The 20,162-nt window shown below is 39.6% G+C and overlaps 1 protein-coding gene across 1 annotated transcript in view; it reads right to left on the minus strand.

Annotated features, from left to right (window-relative positions):
* LOC124545869 (TWiK family of potassium channels protein 18) overlaps nucleotides 1–20,162 on the minus strand; it is a 1,287,501-nt gene that overhangs the window by 909,446 nt on the left and 357,893 nt on the right. The window contains exon 2 of the mRNA XM_047124829.1: nucleotides 11,534–11,574. The gene's annotated coding sequence lies outside the window, so the exon portion shown is untranslated. The remainder of the gene's footprint in view (nucleotides 1–11,533; nucleotides 11,575–20,162) is intronic.

Raw genomic sequence — 20,162 nt, forward strand, 5'->3', positions numbered from 1 at the left:
AAACTAAACGAGACGAAGCGGGAATTTTTGAAAATATTCCACAAGAAATTTCCGGTTTTTTCAACCAAAATTGGCCGATAAAAAAAATGTGTTGCATTACTTATTGAACTGCCCTCGTAATTTGGGTGAAGGCCACGGTTAAAGCAGGCTCAAACATGGTAATTGGATGTCTCTATAGGCCCCCTGGCTGAGCAGTTGTTCTGGCAGAGCACGTGAAGGAAAATTTGGAAAATATATCAAGTAGATTTCCCGACCATGTTACAGTTCTGGGTGGAGATTTTAATTAACCGAATATAGACTGGGAGACTCAAACGTTTATAACGAGTGGAAGGGACAAAGAATCCAGTGAAATTTTTTTAAGTGCGTTATCCGAAAACTACCTTGAGCAGTTAAACAGAGAACCGATTCGTGGCGATAACATGTTAGACCTTCTGTTGACAAACAGACCCGAACTATTTGAAACAGTTAACGCAGAACAGGGAATCAGCGATCTTAAAGCGGTTACTGCATCGATGATTTCAGCCGTAAATAGAAATATTAAAAAAGGTAGGAAGATTTTTCTGTTTAGCAAAAGTGACAAAAAGCAGATTTCAGAGTACTTGACGTCTCAACACAAAAGTTTTGTCTCAAGTACAGATAATGTTGAGGATCAGTGGACAAAGTTCAAAACGACCGTACAATATGCATTAGATGAGCATGTCCCAAGCAAGATGTTAAGAGATGGAAAAGAGCCACCGTGGTACAAAAGCCGAGTTAGAAAACTGCTGCGGAAGCAAAGGGAACTCCACAGCAAACATAAACATAGCCAAAGCCTTGCAGACAAACAAAAATTATGAGAAGCGAAATGTAGTGTGAGGAGGGCTATGCGAGAGGTTCTACAATGAATTCGAAAGTAAATTTCTATGTACTGACTTGGCAGAAAATGGTAAGAAATTTTGGTCTTATGTCAAAGCGGTAGGTGGATCAAAACAGAATGTCCAGACACTGCGACCAAAATGGTACTGAAACAGAGGATGACAGACTAAAGTCCGAAATACTAAATGTCTTTTTCCAAAGCTGTTTCACAGAGGAAGACTGCACTGTAGTTCCCTCTCTAGATTGTCGCACAGATGACAAAATGGTAGATATTGAAATAGACGACAGAGGGATAGAGAGACAATTAAAATCGCTCAAAAGAGGAAAGGCCGCTGGACCTGATGGGATACCAGTTCGATTTTACACAGAGTAGGCGAAGGAACTTGCCCCCCTTCTTGCAGCGGTGTACCGTAGGTCTCTAGAAGAGTGTAGCGTTCCAAAGGATTGGAAGAGGGCACAGGTCATCCCCGTTTTCAAGAAGGGAGGTCGGACAGATGTGCAGAACTGTTGTTGTTGTTGTTGTTGTGGTCTTCAGTCCTGAGACTGGTTTGATGCAGCTCTCCATGCTACTCTATCCTGTGCAAGCTTCTTCATCTCCCAGTACCTACTGCAACCTACATCCTTCTGAATCTGCTTAGTGTATTCATCTCTTGGTCTCCCTCTACGATTTTTACCCTCCACGCTGCCCTCCAATGCTAAATTTGTGATCTTTTGATGCCTCAAAACATGTCCTACCAACCGATCCCTTCTTCTAGTCAAGTTGTGCCACAAACTTCTTTTCTCCCCAATCCTATTCAATACCTCCTCATTAGTTACGTGATCTACCCACCTTATCTTCAACATTCTTCTGTAGCACCACATTTCAAAAGCTTCTATTCTCTTCTTGTCCAAATTGGTTATCGTCCATGTTTCACTTCAATACATGGCTACACTCCATACAAATACTTTCAGAAACAACTTCCTGACACTTAAATCTATACTCGATGTTAACAAATTTCTCTTCTTCAGAAACGATTTCCTTGCCATTGCCAGTCTACATTTTATATCCTCTCTACTTCGACCATCATCAGTTATTTTACTCCCTAAATAGCAAAACTCCTTTACTACTTTAAGTGCCTCATTTCCTAATCTAATACCCTCAGCATCACCAGATTTAATTTGACTACATTCCATTATCCTCGTTTTGCTTTTGTTGATGTTCATCTTATATCCTCCTTTCAAGACACTGTCCATTCCGTTCAACTGCTCTTCCAAGTCCTTTGCTGTCTCTGACAGAATTACAATGTCATAGGCGAACCTCAAAGTTTTTACTTCTTCTCCATGAATTTTAATACCTACTCCGAATTTTTCTTTTGTTTCCTTTACTGCTTGCTCAATATACAGATTGAATAACATCGGGGAGAGGCTACAACCCTGTCTCACTCCTTTCCCAACCACTGCTTCCCTTTCATGCCCCTCGACTCTTATAACTGCCATCTGGTTTCCGTACAAATTGTAAATAGCCTTTCGCTCCCTGTATTTTACCCCTGCCACCTTCAGAATTTGAAAGAGAGTATTCCAGTTAACGTTGTCAAAAGCTTTCTCTAAGTCTACAAACGCTAGAAACGTAGGTTTGCCTTTTCTTAATCTTTCTTCTAAGATAAGTCGTAAGGTTAGTATTGCCTCACGTGTTCCAACATTTCTACGGAATCCAAACTGATCTTCCCCGAGGTCGGCATCTACCAGTTTTTCCATTCTTCTGTAAAGAATTCGCGTTAGTATTTTGCAGCTGTGACTTATTAAACTGATTGTTCGGTAATTTTCACATCTATCAACGCCTGCTTTCTTTTGGTATTGGAATTATTATATTCTTCTTGAAGTCTGTGGGTATTTCGCCTGTCTCATACATCTTGCTCACCAGATGGTAGAGTTTTGTCATGACTGGCTCTCCCGAGGCCATCAGTAGTTCTAATGGAATGTTGTCTACTCCCGGGGCCTTGTTTCGACTCAGGTCTTTCAGTGCTCTGTCAAACTCTTCACGCAGTATCTTATCTCCCATTTCATCTTCATCTACATCCTCTTCCATTTCCATAATATTGTCCTCAAGTACATCGCCCTTGTATAAACCCTCTATATACTCCTTCCACCTTTCTGCCTTCCCTTCTTTGCTTAGAACTGGGTTGCCATCTGAGCTCTTGATATTCATACAAGTGGTTCTCTTCTCTCTTAAGGTCTCTTTAATTTTCCTGTAGGCAGTATCTACCTTACCCCTAGTGAGACAAGCCTCTACATCCTTACATTTGTCCTCTAGCCATCCCTGCTTAGCCATTTTACACTTCCTGTCGATCTCATTTTTGAGACGTTTGTATTCCTTTTTGCCTGCTTCATTTACTGCATTTTTATGTTTTCTCCTTTCATCAATTAAATTCAATATTTCTTCTGTTATCCAAGGATTTCTACTAGCCCTCGTCTTTTTACCTACTTGATCCTCTGCTGCCTTCACTACTTCATCCCTCCTTTTCTTCTACTGTATTTCTTTCCCCCATTCCTGTCAATTGTTCCCTTATGCTCTCCCTGAAACTCTGTACAACCTCTGGTTCTTTCAGTTTATCCAGGTCCCATCTCCTTAAATTCCTGCCTTTTTGCAGTTTCATCAGTTTCAATCTGCAGTTCATAACCAATAACCGTGCAGAACTATAGACCTATATCTCTAACGTCGATCAGTTGTAGAATTTTGGAACACGTATTATGTTCGAGTATAATGAGTTTTCCGGGGACTAGTAATCTACTCTGTAGGAATCAGCATGGGTTTCGAAAAAGACGATCGTGTGAAACCCAGCTCGCGCTATTTGTCCACGAGACTCAGAGGGCCATAGACACGGGTTCCCAGGTAGATGCCGTGTTTCTTGACTTCCGCAAGGTGTTCGATACAGTTCCCCACAGTCGTTTAATGAACGAAGTAAGAGCATATGGACTATCAGACCAATTGTGTGATTGGATTGAAGAGTTCCTAGATAACAGAACGCAGCATGTCACTCTCAATGGAGAGAAGTCTTCTGAAGTAAGAGTGATTTCAGGTGTGCCCCAGGGGATTGTCGTAGGACCGTTGCTGTTCACAATATATGTAAATGACCTTGTGGATAACATCAGAAGTTCATTGAGGCTCTTTGTGGATGATGCTGTGGTATATCGAGAGGTTGTAACAATGGAAAATTGTACTAAACTGCAGGAGGATCTGCAACGAATTAACGCGTGGTGCAGAGAATGGCAATGGAATCTCAGTGTAGACAAGTGTAATGTGCTGTGAATACATAGAAAGAAAGATCCTTTATCATTTAGCTACAATATAGCAACTCAGTAAGTGGAAGCAGTGAAGTCCATAAATTATCTGGGAGTAGACATTAGGAGTGATTTAAAATGGAATGATCACAAAGTTAATCATCGGTAAAGCAGATGCTAGACAGATTCATTGGAAGAATCCTAAGGGAATGCAATCCGAAAACAAGGGAAGTAGGTTACAGTACACTTGTTCGCGCACTGCTTGAATATTGCTCTCCAGTGTGGGATCCGTACCAGATAGGGTTGACAGAAGAGATAGAGAAGATCCAACGGAGAGCAGCGCGTTTCGTTACAGGATCATTTAGTAATCGCGAAATTGTTACTGAGATGATAGATAAACTCCAGTGGAAGACTTTTCAGGAGAGACGCTCAGTAGCTCGGTACGGGCTTTTGTTGAACTTTCGAGAACATACCTTCACCGAGGAGTCAAGCAGTATATTGCTCCCTCCGACGTATATTTCGCGAAGAGACCATGAGAATAAAATCAGAGAGATTAGAGCCCACACGGAGGCATACCGACAATCTTTCTTTCCACGAACAATACGAGACTGGAATAGAAGGGAGAACCGATAGAGGTACTCAAGATACCCTCCGCCACACACCGTCAGGTGGCTTGCGGAGTGTGGATGTAGATGTAGATGTACCGGGAATGTCAGATTTCATCTACCTGTAGAGCAAACAGCGTGTTTGTTAAGTTTTCTGAAACACTACTTTCAATACCAACCGTCATGTCCGTACTGTCCCGATGAGCTGTAGGCCTATGATTTGACAGAGGTACATTAGATATCTGTTTAACTGCTTCCAATCTCAACACAGAAGCAACCATTTTATTGCATGCAGGTAATGGAAGCTTGCTGCCGATGTTATGGGGTTTCTGTTCCATGGAAATTATTTCAGAAATTTTGAACGATGCCGAATTATTCGTTTTTCCATCATGATGCTTGAACGGAAGTATACAGACACTGAGAACACTCACGGTTTTTAAAACACGCTGTGATGGTTTCGTTCCAAAGGTTTTTTCGGCTTGTTAGGTACGACAATTTGACAATATTGGGCCGCACACCAAACATTTCGGTGTAGGCTTGCCGTCTTTGCCTCTCCACGTAAATCCAAAATTTGTATATATTTCTTTATAGTGGCGCTTCTGTTGGCCATCGTCTGATCCTGTTTTTATGTCTTTCCCGATGTTCGATGACTAACGGTTTGCAACCGTTATTCTCTTTCGAATATTAGTATATTCCTCTCCATTCTTCATATTTAGAAGAGCTGTCGAGGTGTAAAACTATTTTTTCCTTATTACAAAACTGTCCATGATCAAAAGGGAGCATTAGCAACTAGAAAACACACGGAACTACTGAAACCAGTATTAAAATGTATTTAATAGTGAAACAGACCATCAATGACTGCTCACTAAAATGTGAAAATGGCTGAGTAGTTGATGTTGTCGTCTTATATATGTATATGGAACTAATAAAAGGAAGAACCCAGAATTTCCACAAATCCATTTTGAGTATCTACCGCAGTTTGTTACTGGCAGACGCGAATATTCCGACGAAAAGGCAGAGGTAGAGTCCATGCAGAATACTATGGCCAGTAAATGCGCAGACACGAGGGCACAGGTGAGGTGATCAGCAGTGGTGGGGGTCACGGACGGGCATTTTAGGGGAAATGCGGAGCGCTGGAGGGGAACTGCCATTCTAAACTGAAGCCAGCACTCGTACTTTTTGTAAGTATTAAGTGGGGTCCTTCACGCCCATACTTGCATTTTGACCATTCAAAAAGAGCTGTCATCTCTGCTTTGGTTAGTATCAAAAAAGAATACCGCAAAAAATGTAGTGATTTATTTTCGTCTGGCTTGTTTTACATTTGTAACTATTGGAGAAGCGTCGTGAGTTGTGAATTTTGAGTAAAACCTACACATTTCTCTGATCGCCGTGTTAATATTTCCTCCTTTTGCCGAAACACAGCGGAGTTTACAGTGTCTCACCTCACTAACACGTTGTACAGAGACGATTGCGAGAGAATTCTTAAACAGTGGTTTAGTAAGAGAGGAACTGAGGAAAAGCAAGGTCACGACACACACAGTACAAAACCAAATGTATAATGTCTTCACTTATGTTCCAAAATCCATAGCATTTCTGGTTTCACCAGCTTTTCACCAGCGGAGCCCTTAAAAATTACTTTCTTTCGTCGAAAAATCTGTAGTTAGTGGAATAACGCAGTAGATTATGAAGTTTTGCGTAACGATATGGCAAAATACTCTCCTCCTTGCGCGTTATTTGCCAAAATGTCTGAAATCGTTTATGATACATGAGCAATGCTAGGGATATTTCACTCTGACTTTATCCCTGGCGCAGTCTCGAGACTGGTGACTCTACGCAATTCTAAACAACAGTTCAACATGTTAACTAAAATTCATATGCAGAAACATATTATGTAATATGCACCAAACACAAAATCATAGCGAACCCTGTTTCTTATTACAAACTTTCCAGAATTTCGCGCAGTGCCATACTTCCACCTAAATATCGCAATAAATGACCATTAACGAAATGGACACATAATCATGTTCCTGACACACGAAGCTACAAAAAGTTTTTCACCAAATAGTCTCTGTAAAATCGTTTGAGAAAGATTGCAGGGTATCCGCCTTCGATTATGTCAGTGCCGACCGGCCAGAAGGTGCGAACTCTTGTCAGCCTCCACTTCTGAACGAAGGAAGGAAGGAATTCTGTCAAAGCTTTTGACGAAAACTGGTCACTGCGCTTTGGCCATCGTATCCTGTCCGTACTGTAACGGTGGCCGTGGCGACTAAGAACGAAAGGATGCCAAAGGCCACAAAAAACTGGAAGCGTTTCTGTGAATATTATTCATGGAATGAAGGATCATTCCTTTTAGAATTTAATGCCAAAAGTATACAGTTATTGTGATACGACACAGAACTCTCATTCAACAGGATGACGGTGTCCGGCCATCGAGATTTAGATTTCTCAGTCATTTCCGTAAATCGCTCCAGGCAGATGCCGGGATAGTTCCTTTCAAGTGGCACGGCCTATTTCCTTCTCCATCCTTGACACAATCCGAGGCTTTGCCCAATCTCTAATGACATCGGTTCAAACCGGACGTTAAGCCCAATCTTCCTTCCTTCCTTGTTACGATACATGTTTAGAGGCGTATAATCACGTATAATTATTGGCGTCTTGCAAATTGGGCTAATTCAAGAACAGATTTGACGATAATTTTTTTACGTTCTAGATGTTTTATCTGCGTAAGGATAGAAGACATTAAAATCCTCGTGACACGTCTAACATGTAATTGCAACGCACTTCTGTGTCACGACGCGGCAGTTGAGAAACACTGCCCTAGACGACGGTGCAATGGAGCACAACGTGGTGAACTTGCAGCTGCCACTTTTCAGGAGCTACCCTAAATGTTTTATCGATTATTGGTACACTTGTGTAGCTATTTCTTGATCACGAGTACCAGTGAGGCGAATCCAGGAGGTGCTTGCAAGACGTAATTTTAGTCGATTTAAGCCAATAATTAAACGAAAGGTCTACTGTAAGTGGCATATAGACTGATCCAATTTACCATTCTATAGTATGTCTTCTAGATGCCCCTTTCCATGACGCTAGCAGGAGCTAATGTGGATACACAAGCTGCGACATTGTCGCGAATACAACAGTGACCCGTATATGCAATATGTTTCCTTTACTTTACGTCTATGGTCACAAACTTTTTGTTAACAGATTACCGGTTTCGGTCTATAATGACCATCATCAGATTTGCTTCATAAAACCAAAGTCCTAATGTACTGCTGCCATACAGGCATCCTCAAATGTTAAATACTTGTGCTGATTCAGCATTTAACATTTGACGATGCCACTATGGCTGCAGTACATTAGGACTTCGTTTTTATGAAGCAAATCTGATGATGGTCATTGTAGAGCGAAACCGATAATCTGTTAACTAAAAGTTTGTGACCATAGACGTAAAAGAAGCATAATGTGGATACCATGAATATACTAGAAAATTCATAACTTAGCCGTTCTGGTTCATGCAATAGTAAGAAAATATATGTACCTTAACTTGCTTGTTACGTTACGCCTTTGCTTGTCGCAATATCAGTATTTTCAGTCAAAATAAACATTATAATCAGTATTATTCCATAAAGGCACTATCTTAATTTTTTTATTTTACAGTATGTTATCACAAAATGGCTCTGAGCACTATGGGACTTAACATCTGTGGTCATCAGTCCCCTAGAACTTAAAACTACTTAAACCTAACTAACCTAAGGACATCACACACATCCATGCCGGAGGCAGGATTCGAACCTGCGACCGTAGCAGTCCCGCGGTTCCGGACTGCGCGCCTAGAACCACTAGACCACCGCGGCCGGCTATGTTATCACAATTGAACACATTTTACGATATTTACTTGTAAGTATTATCATTAAACTGCTTCAAAAAATTGCCAATGTACTATAACTTGCGAGGAAAGAAATTAAATATTTTTCCAAAGACAATAGAAAGGAAATAATTACACTACACTGCACTACTGCGTGGAGAAAGTGAGCTTCGGCAATAAGGCAATGCTTAACCAACCGATTTAGGTCGTCACTGAGATGGGTGGGCGAAGGGCGGGGGAGAAGGAACAGCGAAACAGCCGCAGCTAAACCAAGACCAGGAGACCCCATGCGGACTAGGAGCGCCGGGCGTTGCTGAGGGTTGTCGTAAAAGAATCTCATGTAATCGCGGAAGAAATCACTCGTCAAGTCAAAAGCGCTGCCATCCGACCATCTAGCACAATGTGCATAGGGAGTTAGAAAGACTGGAGTATAATGGCCAAGCAGCTTCTCATAGGCCATACATGTCTGTGGTCAATGGTAAAGGAAGCTTCAGGTGGCCACTTGGCTTACTTCCTCAAAAACAGTGCACTCGCCATGCAAAATAACAGTCTCTGAATATGAAAGTTTTGCATCGTCATTCTAGCTAGGTAGTTTTTTTTTCTTTCTTTTTTGTGGTTTTAGGGCACACAACTACAGTGGTCATTAGCGCCCAGTCTATGAATGCAGTGCGAGGCACGAGGTTAAAACAGCAATTAAAAAGGACAACACTATAAAAGGCACATTAGCTAGGTAGTGTTGCAACTTGTGTGCATATTATTAGCTTCGGAAAACAATAACGCAACGTTCATAGCTTCTGTTCGTTATCTCTCGTGCTTTGCCGTTCCTTCTAGCGCCGATGAAGAGGTAGTTTTATGTTGTACGCGCCTTTCGTTATTAAAGAAAGGTTGGTATCTATGTAGAAGGGCAAAAGGAATATACTAGCGACGATTCAACTGATAAATGATTAAGAGAGGAAGACTGGATAAGTAGAAAGTGAATTATTAGAGAACATGAAAGGAAGTTGAATATCAGGAAATTCAATTCTGCTGAGTTTTTCGCTATTAACATGTTGCGGTACATGAGTGTGTCAAGAGCTGAGTAAAGAGTGGAGGTTAGAGCAGTATCTAGTTAGATGGAGATAGTAATAGTCCACTGTAGCTGCAACATCTTTAATTTTTTGAACATACTATTTATCAATGTTGACATCTTATTTAACAATACCCTAGAAACGATCCATTAGAGTGTCATGCTTTGTTAGGGTGTAGTAGAAACAGCAGCTGAGAAACGTGTGACATGAATCAAGCTCGGATTCTAACATAAAGCGGAAGTAAGGGCATAATAGATATCTGAATTTGTCTGTATAATCATGTAATCGTACGGCAAATGCACAAAGCTATCACCTGGAACCCCCATAATTATGTACAGTTGTATCGCAGTCACGATTTAAATTGTTTTGAGATATGATCTATGCTAAGTTCTCATTGCATTTAACTGTTACAGGTATACATAACAAGTTAAGTTTTTATAACATAATTGTGTTGAAAGAGCGGCCACTTAACGACAAATTACCATGTTCACTGGAAGACGTTGCGTAACAATAATTTTTATGGAATGGAGTGTTGGCGAGAATGTCGGCCGCTGAGACCAATAGTCACTCTCAAAATGGTTCAAATGGCTCCGGGCACTATGGAACGTAACATCTGAGGTCATCAGTCCCCTAGACTTAGAACTACGTAAACCTAACTAACCTAACGACATGACACACATCCATGCCAGAGGCAGGATTCGAACCTGCGACCGTAGCAGCTGCGTGGTTCCAGACTGAAGGGCCTAGAACCGCTCGGTCACAAAGGCCGGCCTATTCACTCTCAACTAAAACATTTTTCTCTATTTCTTACTGATATATAGGTGAAGAAATATTTAACCCGGGTCCTCTGATGGGCAGCCAGCCGAGCTGACCACTCAGCTACAGCGACAGACAATAAATACAATAATAACCCAATAATAAATCAAATTTATATTTAATAAAAATAATATATTCTTCCCCCACAACGATGGTGTACACACATAAGCGCTGAGGAGACATTCCATCGTGGTGTGCGTGTGACACCAAATACGAGTAGTGAAGGACGGCGGCATGGCTTTCAAAACTGCTGCAACCACCTATCCAGTTCCAAGAAATAAGTTCAGTTATTTACATGTTTTCAGTAACTTTTTTACCTTAAAACGGAATAAGGAAATTTATGATCATTTCTCGTTGTTAGAGACAGTTTTTTTTTTCGGCGTGATAGTTAAGGAGTACAAAATTTTAATTGGCCGAGAGGTAGAACCTTCGTCATAAATTCAATAATGAGACTAGAGTGGCAGGAAAGGACAGGACTGCTTATCTCCAGAAAAAATTCCCTACGTTGAGGCACAGGTCAAGTGTCCAGGATGTGAGATTGATCCTCAATAACGACTGGCTGTTGTTGAGGACGAGGACGACTAGTTCTGAGAAAACTGTACCTGAATTTTTTTGAATCACCCTACATTTTGTCGGTAGTAATACTGAATTTTATATTAGAAAAATGATAACCAAGCATTTTATTTTTTACTTTCAGATTGTAATTTGTACTGCAAATAAGGTCTTTCTTCTTACACGTCGGGCCTAAGAGCCACTTCAGCATTTTTCAGATTGTTGATTATTTAGGTAGTTCTTTTTAACCAAAGAATAAGTCGAAAAGGCAGGAGAGGAGCCTGCCTATAGATCCTGTGATTTTAAGGTTTCTATATCGACTGCAACTTAATTAAAAAATCGTCAAACTTTAGAGTGGCGGCTATCCCCGTCCTTTCTCTACCCCTGGTACCTTAGCTGACAAGACTCTGAGAACAACGTATTCTGACAGAACTTCGCGCTCCAGAATAAACGCAAGCATTTTTTTCACAGCGTTCGCTACACATTTTATACTGAATATCTGAATATATCCATACCTTTTGTTGTTGTCTTGGAAACCGGAGATGGCGGATGAATGCTGAAACATTAAAAAGAACAATTATTTATTGTTAACGACTTCAGACTAATTGGTAGCAACATGAATAAATAACACAGCTGATATGCGAAAGAATAAAGCTGGATTATTGTACTGGGAAGATAAAAGAATTACACTATGTTACATCACGTGCAATGCAATGAAGGGGGGGGGGGGGAGGGGGGCACTACGAACTAAAAACAGCGAAGGTCGTATATTAAATGTTTGTATACTGAATTAAAGTGACTTAAAATTACGAAAAACTGTCATATTACAGAGCTAACTCTAAACGTAATATATCGTAGACCATTAATTTCCGGTTTCTGTGAAGTTTATCTTCAGTGGATTAGGACGAGTTCTTCAGTAGAAACTTATTACATTCATTATCTAACCATAATAGATTGAGAACACCGCAGCTGATTTCATATGTACCACTGAAGTAAAAAACTGTAAACAAACTTTTTCATGAATGCGTTATGTCATCGTCATTGGTTTCGGGTTTCGAACCATCGTCAGATGGCAGCAAGGATTTCTTGTACAAATTTTCACTTTTCTGCTTCTATTATATACCAGAATATTCATGATTTTCTAATCTTCAGAAGCCTTTACATTATATAAAAGGCCTTTACATTTTACCTGCTTGAGGAAAGGTTTTCCTTTATACATTGCACCATAGCTGTCTTCAGCCATGATATCAAGAATGCTGAACATGATCTTGACTAAAGAGAATATGGCGGACATGTCAACTAGTGATTCTGTTGGTTGCTCAAAAGAGCAATATGGTGCAGTAATGACATGCTTCTACAGCTATGACGTACATTATAGTAATGATTTTTTTCATTTTAGCCTAGTTAGTGGTGGCAAGTACACATTTAAACTTTAAAAATTGTGGCACTGTAAACTGAAAGTTTTCTATATGAAGAAAGTGTTATATCAACTAACTAGCATAGCTATGATAGTTACATATTCCCTTTATCTGTACAGAAATACGTAAATAACACATTAGATTTTAAAAAATGTAAAAGAAGTTAATTATGACCCAACTCCCAAAATATAGCTACAATTTAGAAAGAAGTACTGAAAGAATTTTACTTCCTCTTATCCTTAAATGAAAAGTCTGAATGCACAATCATGAACCCTTCAGCCCATTAAATTTCAGGCATGCAGCCGCACAAATAAAATTTCCTCCACTGATATTTCAGCCGCTTATCGTCCGGCCATCCTAAGAGTGAGTCAAAAGACTGACAAGATGCCAAGCGCGGCCTTTTATGCTTCACCGCTAAAGTTTCTGCATTTTAAGATAATTTTCGAATAAAAAATAGCTATAAGCCTAATAAAAGTATTCAAGGTATTTCCTTTCTGAACAAAACTCAATTCGCGTCTTTCGATATACTTACCTTGTACACAAATATACAAGTAAACGAAAGAATCTCATTAACCAAAAAAATATATAAAACGCACGTTTTTCTACGTAAAGCTATTAAATTGTGGAAATTGTGGTGATAGTGCACGACTATTTCAGCTTTAACCACAAGTTGTTTGTGTACAAAAAGTGAGTCCCAGTGGGAACTACTCTTCTAACCAATATCCTCGTGCATCGTCTAGAAACATGTTGTGTCAGAGTTAATGCAATAATAACAAAAAAGATTAATTATTACAAACTATGTGTGGATGGTATGCTTATCTTCTATAACGGAACATCAAGGAAAATAGATTGTTTTGCAAAATAACTTAGCAACCTCCTTCATCAGATAAAGTCCACTCTGTAACATGAAACACATAATGCTATTATCTTCCTTGATTTATAGATTAGCAAACAAAATGGCAAGCATAAATTTCAAGTACACAGAAAATCCAGTACAACTAGTGTCAGCATCAATGGTACTTCTCGTCATGCAAGCTCCGTAATATGGCTTTTTATAGTGTGGTACTCACTAGAGTCGAAAAAGTTCCATTGGATGCGGAATACAGAGCTTAACATAATAAACCTAACAGCTGAGAATAATGATTGTATATCTGGTATAACAAACACTGTTTACAGCGGCTTCACAAAACTCGAAAAAGTAATCGGTCGCTTGACTTAAAATTTTGACACAACATTGCATTCGAATACTCATGTGTTGTTATACCTGGAAGACGATTTGACTATATGTTTTCGAAAATCAAAATGTGATTTACTTTTATTCCCATTCTAGCATTCAATTTAATTTATAGCTTTCGTTTGTTATGTGTTCTGACTATCTGCTTTCTAAAATAGATTTTATTTCTTTGGTTTCTTACCTGTTGATCGTCATCTATGTTTTCGTGGGCCACATTACGAGTGTTACGAGATGAATAGGAAGACAAAAGGTGGTGTTTTCGTTCACACTGTGGTGCATAATCAGTTAGCGAAAGGGATTTGATACCGAGTGTTGTATTCACTTCATTTATTTTATTTTGGAAATGATTTAAGTATCTGTTTTTTATTTATTCAGTTCTTTTTTTTCAGTAATCGTCGTCTTGGTTTTCGCCGACCATAGTATGAGTTTCATGAACTGAATCAAGAAGAAGAAGAGCATCACAATCGTCTCAACAATGCCAACAACCATTAGATCAACAGTGAAGAAGTATGCAGATGCAATATCTGAATGATAGGGCTTTATGTCATCGAATCGCTTTATCATACGAACTGGATATTCAAAAAATACGTCTTGTGGATTCATTTAAATTGGAAAAATGGACAAAGTTTATCCGCATTGAAAAACTCTGAGATTTAAAGGGGTAACATCGGGAATGTGCTGCCTGAAGCTACCTGAATTCGAGCTGCCAAAGCAAGCACTGAAACTTTTGTTAATTGGAACTACTAATGATTCCTCAAAAACATTATCAATTACTACATCTGTTTTCAGACGACTTCACTCTGCGTTAACGTTACAGTGGAACATTTGATCCCGACATTTAAAATACAGGAACAAACTTACCACCACTTCTTTGCTTGATTTTTCCGAGCAGTAACCATAAATTTCTCCAAATCTACGTCATCGGAGATGAAAATGACCGACAGAATGCACGCTCTTAAATCTCTACTGGAATAAAATTATACTGCTGAGTCGTTGCAAAAAAATGTTACGTGATGATTATTTAATTCAAATGTTCAAAAATGCGATTTATGTTATGCTATTTGACAGCCATAGAATTGTTACTGACGCTGAACAAACACCAACCAGTGAGCATGTCAGACGATATAACGCGCCAACAATTCATGAGGTGGCAACAGTCATGGTTGAAGAAGAATTTCATCCTAGCAGTATCGTTTTGCGGTGCAGAAATGAACAACTACAAAGAATTGCTGACATTCGTGGATGGCACATTCCATCGTAGAATCTTAGAGATATTCCAAACGGTCAAGATGGTAATCATTTCAACATCAAAATGATAAACATAGTCAGACGGAAAAGCACAGGCAAAAGAATTAGTTCAGTGAATTATCATTCATATCGGATTATGGTATGTAAAAATATTCTGAGATGTCGGCAGCTCTTCCATCGGTAGCTCCCCAATGTATACGTGGAAATAAGAGTCGGAACAACTAGTATTCATTAGGATTAATCAAAAGAAACTGACATCAGAAGAACATTTACATATAAGCAACATAGTAAATATCACAATATTGCCTGCGACATATACTGGTAGTCTACGACATGCACGAATATGTACAGAATGCTATTAAGAATGAGCGAAAATATGGTCGTCCTGGTTTTTTTTTTTTTTTACATATCAATGCTGAGTACAGAAATTCTCTGAAGTACATAAAAAAATTTATAAATACGTCAACAAAAGGCAGAGATGTTGCCGTATCTGGCGTTTCAACAAGAAGTAATTTACATGAAATCTCTCAATATCAAATCGACAAATATATCACCAAGAACGAAACTGTGTAGCGTATTTTAGGATTTCCAATCAACGAGAGGGATCCAAGTGTCTATCTTGTTGTCCATCCTGAAAACCGATAAATAATGCATTTTACGAAAAAAAACCATACAGACCAGTGAAACCCATCAACCAAACGTAAGATTAACAGCGTTTTTCTATTGTGTCGAACAGCTGATTTTGCAAGATCATTGATGGTGCAGACATTCGACGTATTACACTTGAATCGCAACACGAAAGAATTTTGAAAGAAGGAACAAAGGTGAAACAGTGGCTGGACAACCTGAAATATTTTCACCAAATATGCAGTGTATGTCCAAACAACGCTGCATGCCTTCATTTGCGGCTGCTTCTCATTACCGTTCGTGGTCCTGAATCGTTTACACATTTAGCGAACAGTGGATGGAATAGTACACAATACGTGTAGGAGTGCATGTGAGGTGCTTCATTTCCTAGAAACGACGATCACTGGGACAAGTCAATTGAGGATTCATCCGCCACTTCTAATCCATTTCAGATATGTCCTATGCAACTGTGGGACAAATACAAAGACCGTGGCCAAAGATATTCTGCACAGAATGTGTTAATAAACCCAAATCATGGCTTGGATTTCATAGAAGAAATGTACGATGAAGAGCTAATCTTCATTGAGGATCTTTGTCTTGCAATGTTTGGCACGTTGTTGGCACAGTTGACAATGACAGCTCTAAAATGGTCCATCAGTGCCACATTCGACAAGGAACTGGTCACAGGACAATCAATCATCCTACAGAAATGACTTACAGCTTTTCAACAAGGAAATAAACCCTAATTCCTTCCGATACGAAAGATGGCATTTGACACCATCATACAGGCTGTGGCCAACCAATACAACGGATTATACGTTTTGGACGCTCCAGATGGAACTCTAAAAACGTTCTCAATTTCCTTGGTTCAGGCTAAAACCCGTTGAAACGTCCAAATTGCTGTTGCTTTTGATTCTTCATGCACTGGTGCCACGTTGACGCAAGGAGAGAGTGCTGCTCATTGAGCTCTCTCAGTATACGTGCGATTTACAGAAAACTCGAATGTGGTATTTCAAGAACATCAGGAACCGGAAAGTTCCTTCAGGCGTGCAAAACCATTGTATGGGATGAATGTGCAGTGGCTCGCAGAAAACCACTGGATACCTTACACTATACACTGAAAGACTTGCGATATAGTCGGTTTCCATTTCAGGGTCAGTGCTACTACTATCCGGTGACTTCAGGCAATCTGTTCCAGTTATACCTCATTGAACGTCAGTAGATGAACTGCATGCCTGCTTGAAATATTCTGTTTGGAGAACAGTCAGAAAAATACATTTAACATCAAAATTCAGCTTCTGACCGTCCAGCACCTGAAATATTTTCAAGACAATTATTCGAGGTCAGTAACAACACTGTACCTACATTCCAGGAACAGGAAAAATCATCTGCCCATATAATTTCTGCAACATCGTGAATTGCAAAGAAGAAATACTTGACGAGGTTTTCCAAAACACCGCAACGAACTATTGAATTCACGGATGGTTGAGCGGGAGAGGCATTCTAGCGGCTAAAAGCGTCGGCGTGCGCGATATGAACTACATCATTGTAAACAGACGCACAGGTGCGACAGTGAAATACAGACCCATTTACTCTACGATGAATCAAAACAAAGTAGAGAACTTTCCAATTGAACTGAGTAATTCTCTCGAAGATTACCCACACACATTCCGAATTTGAGAACTGGAGTGCCGATTATATTACTCCGAAACACCAATCAGCGAAAGTTATGCAATGGCCATGATTAGTACTTAAAAACTGACGACCAGTCTAACTGAGGCAACAATTCTGACTGGAATTCGTAAGAATGAAGACGTACTACTTCCAGAATACCACTTGTTTCTACTAGCATGGCGTTCGAGTCCAAACACTTCAATTTCTAGTTGCATTCACTATGACTACCAGTAAAGCACAAGTGTAATTTTTGCAAGTGCGTGGTTTGAATTTAGAAAACGGTTATTTCTCTCTTGGGCAGTTGTACGGCATATGCTCCAGATGTGGCAAATGTTCGAATTTTATGTTTACGCAGAAAACTGACAAAAATTCTTATCAGTCCAATATAATTACAATAAAAATAATTTTTTGTGAAAGCATCTTTTTTTCTCCCTCCCTGTCAATATTTATAGCCACAGCAACACAAAGCAGTGCACTGAATTGAAAGATGTGTTTTCTCATTGAGTCTGTTTCTCAGGATACTTTTTACTTTCGCATTCATTTCACGTTACATTTAACCACAGTGAAGCACAGTCAGGTGTAGCTAGTACAATGACAAAAATACCTCTATGTAACAAACAGCACTTTAGCACAGTCATTCACCCATCCCCCTCCAAACTCAGGTAAACATAACTGCATATCATTCATCGGTAGTAGAAGTCTCACATCGAAGTGCAAACTTGTGCTGTGTTAACATATCAAGACTAGTTTTTCACAAATAATAAAATGACGTATAAACTATTTTGTTACTTTTATCTCCAAAATTAACCACACAACAACTGCTATTTCTAAACTGAGGTGCTCTGTGTATCCTACATTTTATATGAGTCAAACTGGTAATAGTTTCAACGTAAGATGCAGAGAACACATGACTCCATTCAGGCTAAAATATTTAAGAAATCAACTTTTGCTGCTCACATAGCCCAACCTAGCGACATGTACAATAGTTTCAAGAAAGCTTCGAAAGATTACATTTAGTTCAGAAAAAGAGTATAGATGAATTTGACGTAACTATGTAATCTTCTGCGGATGGTGTCATGGTAATTGCATTCTACTACGTGTTCCACCATATCATTGTATAAAACACGTTTCGGGCTTCCTACAGTGGGCTTCCTCAGGGTAAACCTTAAGCAGTACAACACACAAAAATTTTAATAATAGTAGATGAATTTGTTCACATAATTGGAAATATATAGCCGCCTTGCCTAAGTATCTGACAGTATCCTCAATGACCAAATAGAAATAAGAAACAAAATGCACCTACAAGTCGTCAATCCACTTCTGTATTACTATACCAGTAAATGGGATTGCCATGATTAGCCTATTCAGTAAAGCAACCTTCATATTAACAGAAATTCAGTTTAGATTGTCACTGTTTTTTAGAAATTAAATCTATAGTGACCACTGGTCAAGTCTACAAAAAAGGAGTCTTTGTTATAATATACATCATAACTGTAGGAATGTGTCATTATGGCACATACGTTTTGTTTGGTGCAACCAAATCAACCCCTAGCTGGCACGACATCAGATATAAACAAATGTGTTTACCATCTTTTCTTTAGTCAATCCAATTTTCATCATGTATGAATGCAGATTACTGTGTTGTGGTATCTACAGCAGAACCTTTCTTGGTGTAAGTAAAACGTAAACACCTTGTTTAAAAATTTTTGCATACAAGGAGGTCATGTATACTCTGTTATAGGACGAAAATAACGTAGAATTCGTGCAATAAGTTCTTGCTGCTGTCTGGTAATGGGCTCTGTGCTAGACATTAGTGACGGCAAAATAAAGCATTCATCAAAAAGTGTGACTGGTTGCAGTTTTTTTCCTCAGATTTGATATGATATGCCAATGTTTTAAAAACATCTGTGTCCATGTAACTGGAATCTTTTTGTACTAATACTACCTCATAAGCCTTTGTAGAGGCTCTTGTATAGCTGCTTCCCACTATTTTTTGAGGCAAGTGTAGCTCTGTGGGGTTTATAACCTCCTAGCTCCAATAGGAGTGGAGATACTGGCAAAATCATGATTTCTCAGCCTCTGCCAAGTATGCTCCCTTGTGTGTTGTGTACGAATACTATTACTACCCTCACTTACAGAGCAAGTAACCTGTCAGAAGTACAGCATAATTTGCAAGCCGCTGACATGTAAGCTTCATTGCATGGCAGGAATGTTGTCTTTGGCTTGCTTCATTAACCTGCTTTGCAGGGGCAAAAAACAGTTTTCAAGCCCCTGAATGTAGGCTGCCCTGCATACCACTTGTGTTGTGGGACTAGAATCAGCATGCTTCATCAGACTGGTGTGCAGGGGCTACATGAGCAGACATTTGTGGCTGAGGAAATTTTGAGATGGATAGAGGAGAGGATGGACAGAGAGGTAGGGACAGGATAGGACTGGGTAGGGAGAGCAGGGGGCAGGAATGGATGGTAAGATAGAGGAGGAAGGAGAGGGTGGACAAAGAGAGAGAAAGAGGAAATCAATAGGGAAAACAGAAGGAGATGGATAGGACGGTGGTGGTGGTGGTGGTGGTGGTGGTGGTGGTGGTGATGGTGGAGTAGGAAGAGGAGGAGGAGGAGATGGATGGGGTGGAGATGGAGGATGGGATGAATATGGAGAGAGTGACAAAAGATGGATAGTCAGAGGTGGTAAGAGGAGTTAAATAAAGTCAGTGAGCAGAAAAGGGCGAATAGGAAGAGGTAATAGAAAAAGTTGGACAAACATTGAGTTAAGAAGCGATGGACACAGAGAGAGGAGCGAGAAGGAGATAGAATTGGAGAGAGAGAGGACTGGATGGACAGAGACATGATGGAAGAGAGGATGGACAGAGAGAGCATGGGGAGGAAGATATGCATGAAATATATAATCTGTGAGTATTTGTCTGATCATAAACGTTTTAAGAGGTCT

The sequence above is a fragment of the Schistocerca americana genome, chromosome 8 (assembly GCF_021461395.2).
Source record: "Schistocerca americana isolate TAMUIC-IGC-003095 chromosome 8, iqSchAmer2.1, whole genome shotgun sequence".
Classification (NCBI taxonomy): domain Eukaryota; kingdom Metazoa; phylum Arthropoda; class Insecta; order Orthoptera; family Acrididae; genus Schistocerca; species Schistocerca americana.